We start from the raw sequence: 19,519 nt of genomic DNA, 5'->3' as shown, positions 1-19,519 counted from the left end.
AGTCTTGGAAACAGGAAAAACGTTTCTTGGATGAAATTCTCTTCCGACTATATCTTGGACAATTATTTTCTGCTAAAGTTTTGCAGGCTTGCTTTTCATTTCAAGTTGCTTTCAAAAAATTGCTGGATTCTCGATGTTTTCTTCTGAATTTAGAAGACCAAATGGTATTGTTTGGTCATTTTAATACCGAAAAAAATATATGTAAATGAAATTAATGTGATGTTTTAGATTCTTCTCTTTTTGATGTATTTGTCAATTATTCTTCAATTAAATCTGCATGATTACTGTTGTAACTGATTTTGCTGAAGTATTAAGCAACAACTTCATGAACTTGATGTCATTTCAGTCTCTTCAAAAAATCAACCGAATTTCAAGTATTTCATTTCAAAAATTTTCATAAGAGAAGATTCTTAGATGCAGATTCTTTCATAAAATTTGCTCCTCTGGTCATCTTAAATTCATAAGTTAATATTTGAAATAACGTCCTTTGATATAGTACTTCAAGTAGTTTTATAATCTTTACCATACACTTCCTATACTCAACAGCATAATGTTCATCTAACATTCCCACTTATAGTTATAAAATGTTTTCTGCTGTCCACTGAAAAGAGGATCAATTGTACATACTTCAAGTTTCAAATTTTTTACTTTAATTATTTAGTTCAACTTCAACTATTATACCATTATTTCAGTTTTAAATCATCTGTTTTTGGCTTTCCCTCTACTTCGGTACACAAAATAATACCGGAATAATTTTAGTATGTAATTTTAATTTTGAATACGTTCTCAAGATTATATTGGATTGGAGTTATCACTCCAATTTCAAATTTAATCTGTAAGCTTGCACAGTGATGCAATTTAAAAGAGTAAAGCTTTACATACCAATAATTTCTAAGGCATAAAAGCCCCATGTTGTTGTCATGTTATCATCACTTCTAAACAGTAAAAGGAAACTCACCACCTGAAAGTTTAAAGTAATGGACTTTTGAGGAAGAAGGACAGAAAATAGGACAATATCATATTTTTCATAGCGTTCACTAATTATTATTAGTTTAGATGCATTGAATTCCATCCTAGAATTCTGAGCTGTTTTTCATATGTTCCAATATCGCACATAACTTTGCTGTCACTCCATCACTAATTTCACTATGCTAAAATAGATAAAATAAGAACAGCAATTTTATTTTAAGTTTCATTCTATTAGGGTCATAATGCACTTTTTTGAACGATTTGAACTATTTCGATCTTAATTCCATTAAATTTTAAGTTAATCCAAGATGATAGGAATTGGAATTGAAATTTTCGATTTCAGTAATTTGAATATAAAAATTACTTGTTGATTCCTTCAGTCAGGCTCAAGAGGAAAAAAAATCTTAAAAATATTTCTCCTCCATGCCCAGTTAAAAATCTTTTTGACTTTTCAATCTTTTGCTGTCACAATTATCCATATAATTATTCATGCTATTTCCACATAACTAAGTAATAATGGTTGATAAAATGTAAGTATTAGGCAATTTTATTTGGATTTCAAGGTTTTACAGCACTTTTTGGAAATTTTTTAAATAGTGTCTTAACTTCTCCAATAGAAACGAAGACTTTTTCAACAAATAACTAGTAAGGTGTTTTTTTTTTTTGAAAATTAAAAATTGAATTTTGTGTTGCGAACTTGTGAACTAAGTGGAAAACTTGCCTCTGGGAAAAATTCAATAGGAAAAGCATTTTAATGACACCGAGAATGAATACTGCCATTTTATTTCTTACTACTCAAATTTTAATGGAAAACAAAAATGCTTGCAAAAATTATTGCCAAATTCTCGTTTCACTTAGTAAAGAAAAATGCTCGAACTACCATTCTTTCTGACAATTTCTGTTTTTCGTTTATCATATTTAAAATTATTATTGATGACCATGATTATGCCATCCTAGGTTTGCGTCAAATCACGGATAATCTTGCAATTTTACCTGTTACGACAACGGAAATATGCAGAATTCGTTAAATTCTTAAATGTTAAAATCGATGAGCAACAAATCATTTATGTTTAAAGGAGTCAGCTTTATCTAGTGAACGTGATGCATCTGCAAAATTAATCTAATTTGAAGTCCGCCTATGCCTTCTAATAACATAAATTATTCATTGTACTAATCCGACTTGCAAGTATCATTCTAAAAAAAATCAAGTTTTTTCCTTTGTAAAATTCATATTTGTAAGAACACTAAAATAATGGAGATATGACAATAGGGAAAATGCAGTCAGTGAAGAAGTTTTGATCGTTGAATTTGAAATTGTTGAAGCTTTTTTATGTAGAAAGAAAGAGAGAAGATAAAAAGGAAGAAAGAAAGGAACGGAGAGAAAGAGAGATTCTATGAGAGTCAGCAAAACCACTTCTTGTATGCCAGAAGACCTTTAAAAAATGAGTATATTTACTGGCCAAATTAGTTGACACATATAGTAACGAATCTGAAAATAAAAATATGACTAATGGATGAACCGTTACATCTTCAGTACAGCAGCGGGAAAGTAGATGATGAAAAGAGATGGCTGCAAGCTGACATTCTATGGAAATGAAGGTAAACAAAGAGTGGACACAGATAACAAAATGAAATGAAATAGAGTTAACAATATTTTTTTGAAGGTAATTTTCTTTTGTCTGTGAATTCATATTACTCCGAAGGTGTGAAAAGTTGTAAGCGATGAAACAAACTAATGTAAGTGAACGAGAAGGTCAGGAATAGAATGACTGCTAACAATGATTTGGCGAGATTGCATGACGCAATTGAAGATTACTTTCATTTCTCATGAAAGAGTAATGTATGCGAGATTTTCGTGTGGACGTCATACAGAGGAGGTGAAGATCAAATTTTTAGAAGCGTAAGCATCAGAAAAGCAGAAATACAGAAAGATAGAAGAAAAGTATGAAGCTTCAAGAATGATGGAACTGGTAAAGAACGAAAATTATTGTAGAAGATGATTGTTTTCTGAGGTATCGATGATGACAAATGATATTGATGATGATCAATTTCGGAAAATGGAAGAAGGATGTTGAGTAACAGAAATGTGAAGAGAAGTGCTCGTCGATAGCGATTAATGAAATCAGTGAATAGAGTAGATGCTCGATCAAATGGATCAAAGACGACAAAAAGAGGACTTATTATAAGAAGTTGTTAAATGAAAAGGACCTTCTCTGATAAAAGGTCTCTCTAATTAACGGAAAAAAGTTAATGATGATAATATCGCTGAAAATAGAGTAACAAAATAAATTTGATCTGAATTACAGAACTATTGTAAGAAGTTCTCGTTAATAAAGATCTCGCCAAAAAGAAAATACCCTTTCAAGATCAAATTTATTTTTTTTTTTCAAAAATTAACTCTACAAACACTCTATAATTGATAATGTTTTACAAATTACAAAACGTGATCGTTCATCTCCTGTTTGCATAAATTGTGATTTATAAAAAAAAAAAAGACATTATGTTACAAAGCAAAAGCAAATACATTTATTTTCATTGATCGGAAAATATCAGATGACCATACTGTCAAACATTTTCCAAATAAATAGAGAAAAGACTTAGAAGAGTTTTTAAACAAATTTATTAGCAAAGCTAAAAACTTCAAATTATTAGATTTTGATTTAAAGTCTGGATGTGATTCAATGCTTTAAGAAACAATATTGATCCATTGCTTCTATCCTCACCACAGTACTAATGAAATTATATTGACTTATAAATATCGCATTCATCTCACTTTACCTCTTCCCATTATTTTATATTTTTTATTTTCTTTCGTCTGCAACATTTCTACCACATTATTTTTATATTAAATGTTGTCAAGTTTGCCAACATTTCAGAAATCTTTACATATATTTAGATCTCTTTAAAGAGACTAACTCTTTTAATAGTTCAAATATATTTTTTCCTCACAAATCAAAGTATTCGTTTCAATGAATCAGGATATGATGAGTCAGCCTTAAGTTGCAAGCTGTTATTAATTGTGTTGCTTTTAATTTTAATAGTATACGCCATCACTGCGTATATTATCAATGAGAGTAAATTTAAATTCGAAATTATTCCAATGTTACATGTCACTTTCAGGTGTAGAGCAGCCGTTGGATATAACAATAGTATTCTAGATATTGTCTAAAACTGATTGTGTCCTCATTTCAAACAAAAAACTGCACTTCTCAATTCATTGATATGATAATAATATATCCATTTAGTAGACCGTAAAACTAGTGCAGATAAACATCTAACTAATGAGAAGGTTGACACTACATACTAAGTGTAATTATATAGCTAATAAATTTTCCATTATTATTTTACAATTACATATATTATAATTATTAGCACATTATCTTAGAGAAGTTAAATTTGTTTCATTATCCACTTGTTTCACTTACAAATTCCATTTCTCACCTGCAACTGCAAATGAGATGCTAATTAAGAAGTGTGCATGTATTGTGCAAACAAGAAACTCATTAAAAGAATATCTTGACATCATTAAATAACAGTAATTTCCCATTTATTGTTAATTCACTGCGTTTATTTTGCAGAGCTGCAAATTCATAACATTTTGCAAAAGATGTCAAAACAAAATTTTGTTCATTCTATTCACCAAGCGAACAAAGCTTTTTTTCTTCCATTTTCTAGGTTTATAAACTTCGTTTCTCTGCCTACATCTTTTCCATATTTCAATTATTTGTTTTTAAAACTTAATCTTTTCAAATTCTCCTGTTATGAAGGTTAAAACTAGAAATTAAGATTTCTCTATTATATCGAAAAAAGTAAGAGCAGGAAGAATTGATAAAAAGAAACTAGAAGAATACATAATCATATTTATCAATTCTTTGAAGTAAGTAATAAAGCTATGACGTCCAAGCTTATTGCTTTCAAAAAGTACATAATCGTAATAACTTACTTTTATATGATACTAGTTCATTGTTTGAAGTGAAATTTCAAACAATTTTATCAATCAACATACTTTATTTTGAAGGTATTTTACATTTAATGTTTATTTTATGAAATTCAATTTAATTTCACTTCACGAATTTTATGCTCCGTTGAGTATTATATGCAAGTAAATATATTCACAAAGAAACATACTGCAGTAGTAATATAAGAAGTAGTAGTGGTTACATTAAAATATTTTTTGTTGATTTAAAATTCACTGATTCAGAATGAATCAACAGTTTTTTATCAAAGTGTCGGCGGTTTTGCAGAAAAATTATGTTTTGATTTGAAAATTTTTGCAACAAATTTGCTAAAAATTTAGGCCACTAGTATCTGAACGAAGTTTTTTTCAAAAACCTGAACTTTTCAATTTTTCAATGCATCGTTTAGCATTGCGCTGAATTGAATATGGATGTAATTAAATTTTTGACATAAAAATTTTTGAAATATTTTCACGTCTTGTATATTTATTAAAATATATGTTAAAAGAGGACTCATATTATGAAGAGTTTATCATTATAAGCTTTTTTTTAATATCAGGACTTCTTGAGTCAACAATCAACAAGTTAACGTAGAAAAATAGAGATGAATTGGGAATCAAAGTCCTTGCAATAAAATTTGTCATCGGGTCCAGACTCCCGAACACCTTTACTATCTGCCATCGAGAAATCTTAATATCATTTTATTCAAAATCACTGCTATCATCCATTAAGCGCATCCTTTGTCCACTTCAAATACGAGCTACTAATGAGAACATTAAACTTACAAAATGTTCTATATGATATTAATTTCATCAAAAGGACGATAGGAGCCGAAACTGTTAAAACACATCGGTGAAATAATTCGAGAATCAAAGGACAAAAATTATCATCAATTATCAGTTTTTTTATCTTTTATTACAATTCACTTTTCTTTGATCGATGACGTTAACATAAAAATTGCAGAAAACGATCATTGTTTAAAGCTTTATTTAGGATGTTATGATCAAATATTTCTTCATGCCCTGAAAATTGCTGAAAGTTTTTAAATTTTCTTGAACAGGCTAAAACCTTGAATTATTCGTGTAACGTCTCCTCTCACTTTTCTTTTTTTTTTAATATCCAAAAAAATTTTTTTCCTGGTTCTGATGAGATACATTAATATTAAAAATCAGATTATATAAATCACTGATAACTTAACTGGGAGTGATTTGAACTTAACAGCTTGAAAAATATGCAGTATAGAAACACTATGAGCTGAAATGATTTTGTTAGTTCAGTTGTGGAGCTAATCATCTGGTTAATCATTATTGCAGGTCATCGTAAAGATGCGAACAATACTCAACAAAAGATATTGGTCTTGTTGCATTGTTAAAAATTTGCCTAATTGCAATAGGCTTGTTATATTGTTTTTCTATTTTCTAGAAAAAGTTTTTAGCAAATGAAATAACCAACTTTTTATCAGTTCTAAAAAATTTAAGTGACAATGGCTAGCTAAAGCGAAGAGAAAATGTAAATTGATAATTAATTTCTTTTAATGGGTAAAGAAGTCATTTTGCCTGTTACCTCTTAGATTAAGTTTAAAGATATTATGATGAATAATAAATGATTGGAAATGGAAAAAGAATTTGTTTTATAAAAAATTTAAATAAAAACATATGCGCACATGCATGCGTCAAAGCAAAAGGAATAATGGGACGGAGAAAATGTGACCATGGTATGATGATGAGTAAATGCAGTGTTAAGTAGAAGTTTGAGAGAGTTTCAAGCTATTTTCATTGAATTTTCAAACAAATTTGATCATTGATCTTTCTTTTTTCTGCTAGCTAACACAATTTAGTTAAGCATCACAATCATCACATTTTACAAAGATGCAAAATTAATCCTATTTTTTTCATTATTTTTTTCTGAGCTTTTTGATAACTGAATATATATATACATATACTTATATCACTATATGTATGTAAACTTAATGAATTCCTTCACTCATCTCAGAGGTCAAAGAACACTGAGGTTACACTAGAATTTTTTTAGCTTACAGATGGAATATGAACGTGTTTGGCACAAGTTCAAAGCTCATTTATTCTGCAACTTGTTGATATTAAATTATTTATCTGCTATATGATTGAATATTTAATGAGAATTTCAATTAGTAATTACAGATAATAGGCTGAATGGTAAGCGGTAATTAAAAGTAATAGAGATGTAGAGTATAAATAGATGAAAAGAATAGAAAGGGATGAAAGCATCAAAATGAAATTGATGAAGGTTGGTGACACGAAATTATGAATAGAAATGCTAATCATATATTCAGACAATAAGTTAATGAAATGAAAAGTTATTACAGCGATATATGCAGATCTTACTTGAAAAGCAAATGATTAATTGTCGTGCATAACTGCAACAATGATATGTATTCATATCAAAAATAGAGAATAAAGTTTCTCTTATAAAGTCAGCAAAATTTAGGAAATAACTTCTCGCATATAATCTTCCAGATTGTCTTGCATTTCAAATGACTCTTCTCAATTTTATCCAACTCATTCTTTTCGCCCTAATTTTTGGACAAATAAAGGAACAGTTACATAGCGGCATGCTTCATTTTCCATTTTCGTTGGTCCATAAAAAGTTGCCAAGCTTTTAGGGAGAAGAAACAAGGTAGTACTCTGTGTTTCCGAATTTTATTTTTTTCCTTTGAATTTTTTCTACTATCATTGATTTTACTTATCCGTTCTTTAACCTTTCCCTAGATCAATTAATTAACGTGGCGTAGCACAATACGATACACGTGCGTGTGTATGTATGTGCATGTCTATGTATATATATCTGTGTGTGTACGTGAATGACTCTGAGGGATTTGCCTATTTTTAAATGAATGTCTGTGAGGGTTTGTCTGTGCGTGTGTTGAAAATCGATGCATTTGCATCGTTTCAAAAAAGCTATTAAAATGCATTTTCCAATTTCGTTGTCACAAGCTCAAATATAGCTTATATGTATGAATATGTGTGTAATCATCCTCCCATCGATGTGTTTCTTCATCCTTTCTACTCCTATCATATCCTTTGGTTCCCATTTTATTTCATTAGCTAATTCTTTTTTCCTATTTAACTCTTAATCTTCCTAGCATTTTTCCTCTCAATTTTCTTTCTGCTGTTATTTTGTCAGCACATGTGACCGACATTAAAAATTTTAAATTTCAACTGAAAGTTGTGGCATAAAAAATTTGTTATACATAGATAAAAATATTAACTTATTACTATTAGGACCAATGAAAACATTAATTGTGAGGCAACCAATTTAACACTAATTATGAGGTAATTTAAGTTAAATGTGTAAGTCTGAGAACGACCCAAGTTAATCATGTATTGGAATTATAAAAGGTTACCATCCACAAGGAGTCACCCTCAAATGGCAGTTAGGAAGTTATTAAGCAAACAAAGAAGGTTTTAAAAAGTAATAATTCAATAGATTTGTATTCACCAACAAGTTTGTATTTTATTAATCATATTGATTTATGACCTGCGCTATTGCTTCTCAAACCTTCTTTATTGACAAAGCCACATTTTCTCTTCGCATTCTTTCGTTTTCAAAATTCTAAAAATTTTTAAGAGGCATGTGATGTGAGAGCGAGTGTTTCCCCTCTATCGGTGCTTTTTTGGGTTAATTTTTTCAATAATCAAATTTCAATTTCAAATCGTCTTTTCTTAGCTATCTCTCCCTCTCTTCCGTTTTATAGCTTTCATTTTTTTTTTTTTTTTTTTTGAAAAATTTTTAAATTAATTCTATCTTTTTACTACCCGATTTCAATTGCTTTTTCTGCTTTTCATTGCTCAATGTCTCCTTTCCTCTCCATTCTCAATCAGTTGACGTCTGTTTTCACTTAACTTCAACAATTTAATGACACTGCACCGCTAATTTTAATGTTTTTAAAATTTGGAAATGATTTGATATCATCCTGTACGTTTTGAAGACAGCAAACAAGAAAACATTTTCTGAAAGGAGGGAGTGACATTAATAAAGAGGGCAAAGGTTCGGAAATAAAGAGATTGGTTTTGAATTCAGGTAAGGCTTATGAGAATAATGTTTGATTCAAAAGAAAAGAAGAAAATGCAAATGGGCAATCAAATATGAAATTTGTTGTACTGTAGATGAGGGTCAAAAGTGAAGTGTCAAGGCAAACAGAAATGAAATTGCAAAAGCTAAGGTCTTCGAATTTGATAATATTCTCTTAATAATGTATTCAGCCGAGCTCCATATGGTTAATGTGTTCATTGAAAATAGATATAAATATTCACAATAATTTCGAAATTAATGTCAGTAAATCTTTCAAATTTAAAGTTTAAATTGCGTTTGATCAAAACATAAAAATGTTTTTTTTTTTTTTGTTCTAACTTGATTTTACCAATTTCTTTTTGCTTTACTTATTAATTTAAATTATTACGATGAAATCAGTTGTACTCAGTAATTCTAGACATTGAAATGGAAGATCAGAATTAATTACTAGCATAAATTTCAAATGATTTTTTTCGTTGGTTCTTATGACTTTTAAAAACTTTTTCAAATTTTTAAGCTGCAAAGAATTTGGAAACTATGGATAATGACCAATTCTATTGTTATTATTGCTGTTTTTATCAGTGATAGCGTGTCTGTGATTGCCGATATTAACAGCATTGATAAGGATGATAATTAATGATGGAAGTATGTCAACACACGAGTAAAACACTTGTCCTTAAGTACTCGACAGTTGCATAATCTAATCATTATTATTCACTCGAATAGTTTATGTTTGTTTGATTTTTAAACAGTTCTTTTATTGATAGTCTTCTGTTCGACTTTTTTCTTAAGAATGAAAAATCTAGCAATTCCATTAAAAGAAAAAAATACTGGTTGTTTGTAAACATCCTATAAGTGATTTCCAGTTTATGCCAAGTTTTTGAAATAAAGAGGGAGTACCGTTGAAGCGAATTATTTGTATTATCTGTTGGCTATATTTATTTCGAATTAGTGTTAAATATTTACTACCAAAGCACAATCAAAAATTCTTAAAAAAAAAAAAAAAAAAAAAAACATTTTTCATGTTGGCTCATCATTTTCCGTTGCTCACTACTGGGACTGATGTTGTCCCTATCCAGTAGGAGTAGGAGTCCATTTATAGCAAGCATTGCTCCCACCAATCTGAAAAAAATTAATTTTGCATTTTCAGGTTACTTACTTGAAAAATGTGTTACAAATGGATGACATCTCATTTTGAAACAAGAACGCTGAAATTTAAAATGGATTTAAGTATGTTGTTGCTATGTTGAACTGAAGTGAAAGAAGCATTTATTGTTGCAAATAGCTTCACTTATCCAATTTCATTGTTCAACATCCATTTAAATTTTCATATTGGAAAAAGATGAACGATGTTTTTTGATTTATGTTCTACAAATGTCTTTTGGTTGTTAGCGAGAATTAGCCTTTGAAATCGCATTATGTCGCAGGACAGTTGTGTCCCTCTGATCAATTCCATTTATTCATTAACCTAAATATTAGCAATAAATTTCAAGAAGCTCATTAAATTATAATTAGCTCGGTTGTTTCGTGCTTTTCCTTTCATTCTTATAATTTGTTCAAAATTTTCACTCCATTATTGAAAAAGAAATTCATTGTTGTGGTAAATTTCAACTGTAATTATTATTAGACTAAAATATTTAAAATGATTAAATTTTTTAAATGAAAGACATTGGACCACTTTAATTTCATTTATAGTTCAGTTCAGTAAATTTTCATGAAACAATTAAAGGTATGTGAACATTAATTTACAAACTCTAGATTAAAGGAGTAGATATGTATTCGCTTGGCTTGTATTTGCACAAACAGATAGATACTCAATAACTACAACTTTCTCAACAAAGCTTTAGTAAAAGTTTCATTAATGAGTTTTGAGCGAATGAGGGAGAGAGTGAATGAAAATGAATTGGAAATAGTGAAATAGTATTCTACTAACATGCCGTAGTAGTAGTATTGATGGTTGTGATTTTGCAAATGGCAATTAGTGAACTGCTTTTGGATTTAAAAGCTGAAAGCGAGAATAAGGGTGGAGTTTCGCAATGAATTAAATAAAAGTTATTCTCAAAAACAGTTTCAAGTTAGTAGTAATAGCACTAGTGGTGATAACTGCTGCATCAAATCACAACATTCATTGGTCACAGTCTCTAATATTTTCATTGTTATTTTTTAGTGTATTGTTGTTTTACTGAATGATTATTCTGTTAAATAATTGATCCACAACGAATGACAAATAACCGATTAAAGTAGAGAAAACTGATTTTTTACTCCTAATTATATTACATCAACTTAAAAATTTCTTTAACTGTTTGAATTATAATTTATATTGCATTTATATCGAACTGATATAAAATCAGTCTTTCCTTCGATATTAATTTTTCAGCCATCATTTACAAATGGTCAACTTTTCTATCCGTTGATGTAATATTATCTTTCATTCCGCTCTGCTCAGTGCGCACATGAACGCTATTTTAAAATCTAACAGTGATTTCATAAATTTAATTGTGAAGAAGTGAAAAGACTAAATATTTCTAACATTTCGTTTAAAAAATTTGAAATATTCTTCACCTTCTAATTTTTTAAGAGTGACCAATTTAGAAGTACTGGCCTATTATAACATATCCATAGGTTTACTTCTGCATGGAAAATATTGAAAGAGTCTGAATTATATCATCAATTACGTTTTGAAACCAAGCAATCATAGTTTGACAGCTATTTGGAGAAATTCCATCTGCATGAAGTCAAGAAGCAAACTGTAGTTTTTTGATCGTCGCATGCTGGAAATCTCTTAACAAAATTTTCACAAACTACTGTTTAATTTTTCTACATAAAGATATTAATTAAATATTTTGCTATAACGCATTAATCTTTCAAAATGCGGTTGTGTTCTTACAAATGACCAATTTTGTGAATGATGACCATTAAGTCACTTCAACGAATCAGTATTTAGAACTTAGTGAGGTATTTTGAAGTAAGAAAAATTTGTTTGGTTTCTTAAAAATGCATACAAACAACAAAACAGTCTGATCGATTTACTTTTAATTTTATTACAGCATTGAAATATTTTTCCCGACGAAGTCACCTTTTTTGGAAAAGATTCGTAATTTTAATTTGCTTGAAAGCATGCACTTACAAATCGAATAATATTTCAATTGCTTCTTTGAAATTGGAAAAGGCTTTCAAAGCTTTTTAAAAATATATTTTTTCCCCACTCTCCGTCTATGCAATGTTATATTTAATGGATGTGAAATTAAACTTTTTGGAAAATATGCTAAAAAAAGTTCAAAATTTGCTTTGAATTGACAAGCTGGAGATCGACAAATATTTGTTACTCAGTTTTCCTCCATTCTTAAAAAATTCACAGACTATTTTTATAAGTTCAAACAGTTCCCTTAATTTTACCTCTGAGAATACTTCTCGCTTTCTCTCTGTCTTTTTCTACAGTAAGCAAATTTGGATAGACCCGAAATATGCAAGAAAATAACTTTTGCACAAGAGGAGCAATCTGGAAAGTTTTTAAACATTTCAAAGATTTTGCAATTAAGGTTTGTTTTCTGGTTTTGCAAATATTTTTTAAACTCATCTGGATTATATTAATTGTGGCATTATCTATTTGTTCTAATCTTGCAAGATTTTTTATAAAGATTAATCCCAAATTTTTTGCTTGATATGTGGCTTTTTAATCTTTTCATGAACAATAATTTGCTAATCCCATACTTTTGATCCCTATTGCCTTTCCTATTGATAAAGATTTCCATCATTCAAATAATTTTTTGAAAGAGTTTTTAAATTAAGTTCTATAATCTGCTAGAATTTTAATCAAATAAATAGTATCTCTTCAAAAAAAAAAACTACACGTTCCAGGAAGCAAAGAGAGAGTTATTGCTTTCTGAATAAAAGTCTGCATGATTTGCAATATCTACCATTTATTAATTAAATACCATTGAATTCAGCTAAATTCGAAACGTAAATACATTTTCTGTATAAAGTTGAAACTGATTAAAATCAAAGCGCTTTCTATTCATTGTTCATTTTTCTATTAATTTTATCACTTATTATTTTAGTTTTAAATGCCAAAAATTGTATTAAAATTTTCTTCGCTTTTGAGCGGTCAGTGGAATATGAATTCGTTTTCTTAAGGCAGTTATTGCTTTCAGAATTCGTTGTGTATTATATATTTCCGTGTATCACATAAACAAAATACCTGATACACAGTCCGTTTAATGACGATTCAATCTTATGATTATTTGTTAGGAAATGCTTGAACCGTGGAAAGACACTATGAGATGAGTCAATGGTTTTTTTTTTTTTAATTTTACAGTGAAAATTCTCTTTCACTTCATGGCACAAAGAGAAGAATGGTATCACATAAAGACTGAAAAACTTCTATTTGGAAATTTAGCATTTTATTGGAAAGAAGTATCTTATATTTCCAGAAAAGGTTATGTGCATTTTTATTTAAATGAAACAATTTAAAAACTGAAAATTATAATTGTGGCATTAGGTGAAATAATATTATTATGTTACAAGAGACGGCTAAAAAGATCATCATCATCTCTTGGTATAGAAAATGTTACCCTTTTTATGGTGCAACATTTGACACAACGGTTTTTGGGCGGTGTCATTTTTTCCTTTTTTTTTTTTTTCTTAAATTTTTCTTTAATATTTTATGTAAAATTGATCATTACTTCAATTTTTAAAAGAAAGGCATTTTATGAACCTTGAAAAATTTTTTCTTTTCATATTAATTAACTGCCGAAAAAGACTCAACATTTTTTGATATAAGAACAAGTCTTGTAAAGTGGCATGACAATGGCATCAACTTATTTTTTTTTTCCCTTTCTCACTCAAAGTAATCAAATTTCCATCTGAAATTCATGACATTCTATCACTTTTTCTTCCAAATATTTTTTCAATTGTTTGAAATAGAGATTTCTTTAATTTTTGTTGCATTTCTTTCAAAATTTTTATTCAGTTTATTTTTCTGTAAATTGCATTCAAATTTATGCTGGAAGCCAAAATTATTTTGATCGCTTTGAAATCGCCATCGTTTCGCATTGACTTTTAACTTTGAAGAATCCATTTCGGTCATCATAATATATGAAAAATTGGATAGCAGTATAACAACAGCATGATATTGATGATGGAAGGGAAAAATTACACCGTTAATTTTTTAAGCTAAATCAAGCTTTTTTAATTATTCATTCGAAAGACTTAATCACTAGAATATAATTGATCATAAATAGAATCAATTTTAAAAGCCATGCTTGACTTTTCCAAACTTTATTTATAAATTTCACTTCAAAAACATTATATGTCAACTAGTCACTAGAAATCTTCAAATACAGACGTGAAACCAAAAAATTGGCATTCTAACCTTTTGGTAACTTTTAGACGAATCTTTGATAATCATCCATTCTGCATTGATAATGTGAAGAATTTTTTTATTATTAATTAAAAAAAATTATTTAATATAATTTTTTTGGAACGCTACCGTTGTTGCTACGATGGCTATTGATATGGAACTGAATGCTTCGAATACACAAACAAACAGATGGACCGAAACGGAATGGGAAATACTTACATGCATGATATACATTTCAGGGAGACATAATTACACAACGTTTTTGGTGGACCCCAAATGGCTCCATTTCAATTAAATTACCAATTTTCTTTTCAAAAATAAATTTTTCTTTGTGTCTTTTTCTCTCTTATGAATATGTATTATACGTTTGTTTGCTCATTGGTCCTTTGCAAAAATAGTGGGTGCTTTTTCGAAATATAGAGGCTTTTTTTGATATAAATATGAATATTCTACTTCTCCGCTCTGTCCACTTTTCATAGCTCAGCCATAAGGCTATATATAATTTGGTCTCATATATTTCTTAATTTAATTTGTTGAATCCGAGAACAAATCCAAATTGATATGATGACTGGATGGTAATTGCTTCATTTTCATTGAATTACTGTAAATGAAACAATCATACACTTCTCACTTCAAAGACTTCAATCTGAGAAGGATCTTTTGAAATTTAAGAAATTCAATTCGACGATTTGTGATTGTTGCAATCTGAACAATGATCATGAATAATACAAATTTTTGTTTAATAATTTTAACATTTTTCGCTTCGATCATATGTCGCGATTTCTGTTAAATGCTTAGCAAGTTCTTTTTTTTATTGGCTTAACAAAACCATGCTTTTGCAAATGTCATATTATCATTTTGAATCTTTGTTGCTTTTATTATTTGCAATTTTAAGAAGTCCCGGGAAGAATTACGTTTTTTTTTTTTTTTTTATTTTAAAATGAAGCAGAGCTAATGTCTTTGAAGGCATTAGTTATGCTTCATTCAAAAGTTATGATACGAAATTGTGCTACATTTCGTCCGGTTTTCAATTTATACTTAATATTGTAATTTTCATTTCATTTTAGACCTGGAACGCTTTCACGTCCAAAGTAATCGTATTTGTTGAAGCGCGTTAACTTGCAAACTGATAGAAGAAACAATATTTGGAGTAAGTCTCATTGATAGTAGTGATAAGAAATGATCGCGCACTAAGTTTGTCTATACACAAATATTCTTGAAAAGACAAATTCGAAACTTCAGTAAATATTCAATAGTTTCAATTGCTGAAATATTTGATAAAACTGATTTTTCCTAATTGGAACTGTGTTATATGGTTAAAGTTATTCGATATAAATCTTTCATTAGGGATCGCTTAATCAGATGTTGACTGGATAAAGTGAAGCAACTCAATTTAATTTATAGTGACTAAAATTTAAGGCATAAACAAATATCTGTATTTGGATATCACTACATACCGTTAATTTATTTGTTGAGATTGTTCTTGTTACCTTGGCAAGTAGAAATGTACTTTTGCTGTTGAACGAATGTCTGAATTTTTGCTACAAATTAATCCGTAAATCTCACGATTAGCAAATAAAATGGTAGCAACAGTAACTTTGGATGTTCGTAATTTTTCACTGTCGATCTAGATATAAGGCTGAAAAATGTCATTTTCTTTTAATGGGCAAATGCTTTTCAAAAAAAAAAAAAAAATAATAAAAGGAGGTGGTTTTTCTTGCTCAATGCTAAAAGTTAGCAGCTTTTAAAAAATTTTCCAAAGAAAGCCTCCAAGCAAGAAGGCGAAATGAGGTGCGCTCCCATTCTAAGTTAAGTAATGCTACGCTTCAGTTAGCTCCTCTCAAAAGAAGTAAATTTAGGAAGTTTATTTTCCCTCCTACATCTTCCCATCCGCATTTACTTTTCTGTTTACACCTCAACAATTAAAAGGAAAAAAGCCTTTTAAACTTGATTCTCGCCTCACAAAACTTTCTCTCTTTTCATTAATTTAAAAAAGAGCTTTGTTCGTGTGCACTTCCCATTTTTCTTCTGTTTTGCAGTCACATCCACGCACAAAAATTTTCCAGTTATTTAACATTTTACTTAAAATTTGCTAGAAAATGGTCAGTTGGACATATGGCTACTTCAAATATTTTTATTTATTAGTGGTATTCAATTACTTTCTCACTACATAGTGAAGTGTAAATTTCATTGTATCAGGAACTATACGCTTAAATGCTATCAGTAGTTAGACTCTTTAAAAGTTTACTCTTTCGAAGTTATGGCTTTGGCTAACTAAAGCAATGCATATAAGAACTGAAAACCAACACTGATCACTGATCATTTTCAGAAAATATGGATGGCTGAACGAAAATGGCAGAAATTGGTGCCAACGAATGCATTCTTTATCACACTGAACTTTACTACACTATATCAGTTATTGTGATATTACATAACAGTTGGTTTTTCTTTTTTGCTTCTGAGACTTTAATTCTCATTTTTTCGGTTTGAAGAGATTATGTTGCAAATATCTGCTTGCAACTTGCACAAATGTTATTAAATAGAGCTGGAAAGAGGACCATTCACATTTCATGCTTTCTGTCTATTCAAAGTATCTATAAATTTATAATAACTGGAAGAAAGTTTCTAAATTCAAAGATCAATTGAAGATTTTTACACTCCATTCTTTTGTCCTGCATGGAATGATAGATAATGTTTGAAAAAGCTTTACCAATCTCTTCATTTTATCAGGAATCAAAAATATCATTTTAAGAAGGAGGCTTTTTTCCACTTATCTCCTGCTGAACGTCTTTTCTCAACAAGTAGCTGAGATAGTTCGAAATTTTTGAATGCTTAAGTGAGATTATTGGAATTAGAATAATTAAAATGAATTCCAAATGAATGAAAGAAACATTCAATCATTTTCCAATAGAAACTTTTGTAACAAAGGTAACAAAGCTTGTAACAAAGCTCCATTATTTACTTCATGAGTTTAAAAGTTTCCACTACTTTCCCTCACCAATTAACTGATTTGTGAACCCTCCGCCTTTCAAAAATTTCTACTTTTTTAATTCAGGAAACTGCTGGCTCATTATTGTAATTCTGATTACTTGTGCTTTCTGCAATCAAATTCCTGCACTAATTTCAGAGTTAGTTTTTGCTTCGTTGTACTTTGCACATAAAAATGGTTAGGTAATCTCCCGTCTGGAATGAAATCCAGATTTAAAAAAAAAAAAAATTTAACTGGTCTTAAAATCTGTATCAATCCTTCTGTTAACTATTACCTTCTTTAATATTGTGCACTGATTAGGCCCAATAAATTGCATTCTATTAAGCACTCAAATGTTGAAAGCTGCCTTTAGAAAATGTTGTGAAAGTCTTTTTTAACAAAAATGTATTTTCCATTTCAATTGGATTTTTGTGTGCATTTAAACAGATTCAAAATTGCTTCCTGAATGTGCCAAAAAACTTTTTTCTTGGCAAAAGAGAAGAAAAGGGAGGCTATAGACGAGAAATGGATTTACGAATTTGAAAAGGTCCAAGAAGCGAACATCTTTTCTATGAAATCCTTGATCCTCTGCAGTATTACTGGAAAGAATCATACCAAATTTGTCGATATTATTATTTCTTTGTAAAGAAACGGGAATAAGCAAGTTTTGCAAGAATTTAAAGTTTTTAAAAGCTAGTCTTATTTGCAAATGAACTTTTAAATGAGACTGAAAATTTGTTTCTGGCTAACAGCATATAATTATTGCTAACTAACAAGAAAAAATGAATTAGATTAAATAGTGGTCAATTAAGTAATAAATTTTGTTAGATATATGAAAGGATATAATTCACCAGAAAGAATGATAGTGTGATACTTGCATTGATTGAAAGTTCTAGGTTTCGATGCACAAAATTGTTTTTACATGGTCTTAACATATTTTAATGCAGAGTCAAATAAAGTAATATTTAAATTACTCTCCTATTTTCGGTCTTTAGAGTTAATTTGTTTTATTGCGAACGGATATCTTTTTGTTGAGTTATTTACTCAAAGGTCATTTACTCAAAGTTGGGCCAATCATAACCATTTAGATATTATTTAGGCGCCCAATATCAACCGTTGTTTGCAGATATAATTTGAATAATATCAAGCAATGTTTATTTTAATAGTTGAGACAAATGGAATCAAAAAAAAAGGATTCAGTTAGTTGTGTACAATTAGTTAGACTAGAACCAGAATGAATACTAAGTAACAGTCTTGTTTTTATAGCTTCATTTAAGTGATAAGCTATTGTCGAAAAAGAAACCACTGGTAAAGAATCTTTTTACACTAAAACAGAATCTTTTCTTTGGAAAGTCTTATGTTGCATCGATTTAAATGCAAATCTAATAAGAGAGCTGTTTCATTCTAAATCAAAAAATGAATTTAAATTTTTCTTCGCCAAATTTTCGTAATTTTTCCGTCGATCTCCGTTTTTTTTTTTTTCTGCAGCATTATTCATTTTCATGCGTTTTCAATTTACTTAAAGCACTTTTGAACAATTTACACAATTTACTTAACTTAATTTGTCCCCTTGACTTTGCTCTTCCGCGGTAGAAATTCAATTATTTAAAGATAGACCATTTACAAAATAATTTTGTTCTTTCGTTTTCTCCCATTCAGAATCTCTTTATGAATTTCTCACTTCATATATATGCTTGTTAATTCCTGTTACTTCATTAAAAATTTCATCGTATTCTAATATCTTTTAGTTCATTATAGTAAATATTATAGTAACTCCGATAACTATACTAGTTTGCGGTTTCAAGTAAAAGTTCTGAAGTATGAGACATATCAATAAGATATTAAGAAATGATTATTGCATTAGGTATAATTTAATTTTCAATAGATTGGAAAAAAGGCATATATAGTTTAATTTATATAAAATAAAGGGCGGCTTCTGAATGTATAAAAATTAAGATTAATTTTAATTAATAAACGACCGATTTTCACGGAAGGCAGATGTTTTTGGAAAATTATTAATTTCTATTATCTTGTCATAATTTTGGTGTTTCATTAGTCTTCTTTAGACTTCATTTCCCTACCCGCTCTCTTGTCTTTGTCCCAAAAAAAGACTAAAAAACTAATACAATTACTCACAGATTCTTTTCAAATAATTTTTCTTATTTCTGATTTCCTTTCTCTTTCTTCTTCTGATTTCACTGAATATTATACTGTTCT

Source organism: Brugia malayi, assembly GCF_000002995.4.
Source record: "Brugia malayi strain FR3 genome assembly, contig: Bm_v4_Chr2_contig_001, whole genome shotgun sequence".
In the NCBI taxonomy this organism is placed as follows: Eukaryota; Metazoa; Nematoda; class Chromadorea; order Rhabditida; family Onchocercidae; genus Brugia; species Brugia malayi.
The sequence above is the reverse complement of the archived record's forward strand: the minus strand, read 5'-3'. Positions refer to the sequence as shown.